Source organism: Tamandua tetradactyla, chromosome 12 (assembly GCF_023851605.1).
Source record: "Tamandua tetradactyla isolate mTamTet1 chromosome 12, mTamTet1.pri, whole genome shotgun sequence".
Classification (NCBI taxonomy): Eukaryota; Metazoa; Chordata; class Mammalia; order Pilosa; family Myrmecophagidae; genus Tamandua; species Tamandua tetradactyla.
The window spans coordinates 13,046,359-13,049,643 of NC_135338.1; the positions used below are offsets into that span (position 1 = coordinate 13,046,359).

The window sequence follows — 3,285 nt, forward strand, 5'->3', positions numbered from 1 at the left end:
TTATAGGCATTGGTCAAAATATGACTGGCTAATTTACAACAAACAAAAAGACTGCTCTTATGGCACTATGTGCACCCTCCTTCAGACATTGTCTTTTAACAGTGTAATGATTTGAAGCTGTATGTACCCCAGAAAAGGTCATATTTTTAAAGCTAATCCATTCCTGAGACAGTGGGTGTTGACTTACTGTGGGTGGGATATCTTGATTAGGTTATTTCTACTTAGGCCCAACCCAGGTGAGTTTTAATCCCTTTACTGGTGTCTTTTATTAGAAGCAGAGAGAAAAGAACTCACACAGAAGCTGAGACAGACAGAAGCTAAGAGAGAAATACATAGAAGCTTAGAGAGGAAGCCACTAAAGCCAGAAGCTAGAAGCAACAAGACCAGCAAATGTACCATGTGCCTTCCCCTATGACAGGGGAGACCCGGGTTGTCAGCTGCCTTTCTTCAGGAAGAAAGTATCATCCTGTCAACCTTGGTTTGGACATTTTCACTGCCTCAAAATTGTAAACTTGCAATTAATAAATCGCCATTGAAAAAGCCAACCCATTTCTGGTGTATTGTATTTCACCAGCTTTAGCAAGCCAAAACAACAGGTATAGTTAAATTCTACCAAGCATATGGTAAGTGTCCACTCCTGGCTATGTCCTTTACTTGCATTATCTTTTCAATCTGCATAAAGCAAAACCCTTATCCCCCATTTACAAATAAAGAAACTAGAGCAGACAATCCAAGTTCACATACCAGAGAGAGACACAGAGAAGTGTGCCATTCTGAACATCACGCCATCCAGCCCTCCTTAGCCCCTCACCTCCTGGCTGCTCTTTCTCTTGGGCCTGGGAAGATAGAAACGAGCAGAGTGTGGAGTCCTGTTCTAAAAAGTGGCTTTAACCTCCCAGCGAGGGTCAGACACAAAAGCTAACCACATGGATGCTTTCTTGCCAGTCAAATCTCACCAAACAACAGGCGGTTCTGTGCATCAGACTCTGAGGGCAACAAGCCCAATGAGATAGTCTATAAAATTTGCTTTTTAAAGGGCTGGAAAGGAGTTTGCCCTCACTGAATATCCTACAGAGTGATCCAGTGCCATGGGAATTTTCCCAATTTGAATGATTCTGTTTGAAATAGGAATGTAAAACTACCTTCAGTTTGCTCTTTTGCCAGGCCAAAATGACTTCCTTTGTATAAACACTCTAAAAATATTTGACTGTCTGCTCCATAACCAAGTTGGTGTTTGCCTTAATTTGTGGTATTCCAAGTTGAATGAGTACTGAACTCAGAGTCAGAAAATCTGACTTTGATGAATCCTGGCAACTTGGGTCTGAACTACTCGCTTTAGCTTGCTGGGTCTCAGCAACTTCATCAACAAGTGAGGACAATGCCAAGCACAAAACAAAAGCCACCTGGGGCAGCAGAGAAGAGAACGGACTTCACAGTCAGTCTCGGGTTTGAATCCTGACTTGGCCACTCAGTGGAGTGTGATATGTAACATGTTATTCAATGTTTCTAAGTATCAACTGTCTCACTTTTAAATTAGGGATCCTTGAAGTGCCAATTACTGGACCTGTTAGCTAAATTAAATGAGATGTACAATAAAGCTCTTAATATAGAGCCTGGAATCCAGCACTCAAAAGCATTCACTATTATTTTTCATAAACATCATTATTACCACCTGACTGTCCAGAATTACTGTGAGGATTAAATTAGTTAATGAACAGGAAATTGTTTTGAAGTCATAAAACACTATGGAAATGAAAATAAGTATTATTCTGTCAGTTCGTTTTCACGCTCAATCTTATGACTCAACACTGCACTGCTTTTCTTTAAAATGATTGAACATTTAAATGCACATTTTCCAAAGGAAAAAATATGAAGTTACTCTTGCTTTTCTTTGTTGTAATTTCTAAAAGTTGTCTTATGCTCATCTAAAAAGGAATTCATTCCAATTTATCTCTTTCATAACCAAATTTTCTCTTGCTAAGTAAACTAGCCTTTATAATTTCAGTGGTACAAGGTTGCACTCCTAGTTAGGGAAGCACTAGCAGTTGTAGGAAGTAAACCCAGAAATCTCAGTGGCTTAATCTATTTTGTTTATTTGTGGCTTTATTTCATGTATAAGGCAAAACGGAAACTCCTGTTCAGTGTATATGGGTGTGTGTGGGGGGTGAAGGGTTCTGCTCAACACAGTAGCTCAAGGACTTGACCTTCAGAAGTTCTGCCATCTGCAACACAGGCTCCAAAGTCACCCTGGGCATCCAGATCCAGTTGTCACACTTACCTGGAAGGGAAGATGCCATGACCACGAGGGTGGTTTTCCCAGGGTGAGGCTTATTCATTGCCCCCTGGCTGTGCTGTCCCCTGCAATTTCCCCAACTCTGGAAACTCGACTGCATAATTTCTAGTAGTGTAGGACTGAATTCACACACTCCCTTGTTTAAAAAAAAGGATCTAGTTGGCAGATAGAGGGAAGGAGGAAAAGACACACGTGCTTTTTAACCACATCAACTTGAAAGTGATACCCGTCACTTCCAGTCGCATTTCACTGGATGCATGGCTCCCACCAGATGCAAAGGGATGGAGGAAATGAAAATGGGGTTGGACCCTGGCAACTTTGGATAGCAGGCCATGTCTGCTTCACTCTCTGAACAGTAATTGGGGTCATATTAGATGTTTCATGTCTTTGTCCTCTGTCAAATGACCTTTCCACACAAGTGGTAAGCCCAAGAGGTCAAGTCTTTTAGGAAGTCAAGTTAATGGAAAACCTTGAACCTGTATAGCTGAAGATCTTCAATTACACCCCATTGCTCACCTCATTTGCTTCATGTGCTGATCAAGGGGAAAGACCCTATAAGAAATTACTTTGTCATCAATTAGTAGTCAATACAACCACATTTTCTCTTTTGAAAATATTTTTATTGAGAAATATCCACATATATACAGCTCAACCATATTATACAATCAGTGGCTCACAATATCATCATGTAGTTGTATATTCTTCACCATGATCATTTTTAGAACATTTGTACCACTCCAGAAAAAGAAATACAAAGAAATAAAAAAGAACTCATACATCCTATATCCCTTATCCCTCCTTCTCATTGACTTGCAGTATTTCAATCTACTCAATTTTTACCCTTTAGCTCCCCCTATTATTCATTTATTATCCTTATTTTTTTACTCATCTGCTCATACCATGGATAAAAGGAGCATCAGACACAAGGTTTTTGCAATCACATGGTCACATTGTAAAAGCTATATAGACAGTCTTCTTCAGGAATCAGGGCT

At 40.0% G+C, this 3,285-nt stretch overlaps 1 non-coding gene across 1 annotated transcript; it reads left to right on the forward strand.

Annotated features, from left to right (window-relative positions):
- Positions 1-2,270: 2,270 nt before the first annotated feature.
- On the forward strand, positions 2,271-2,433 carry LOC143652921 (U1 spliceosomal RNA). Its single transcript, XR_013160968.1, has one exon. It is a non-coding gene; the product is annotated as a U1 spliceosomal RNA (small nuclear RNA).
- The last annotated feature ends 852 nt before the right edge of the window (positions 2,434-3,285 follow it).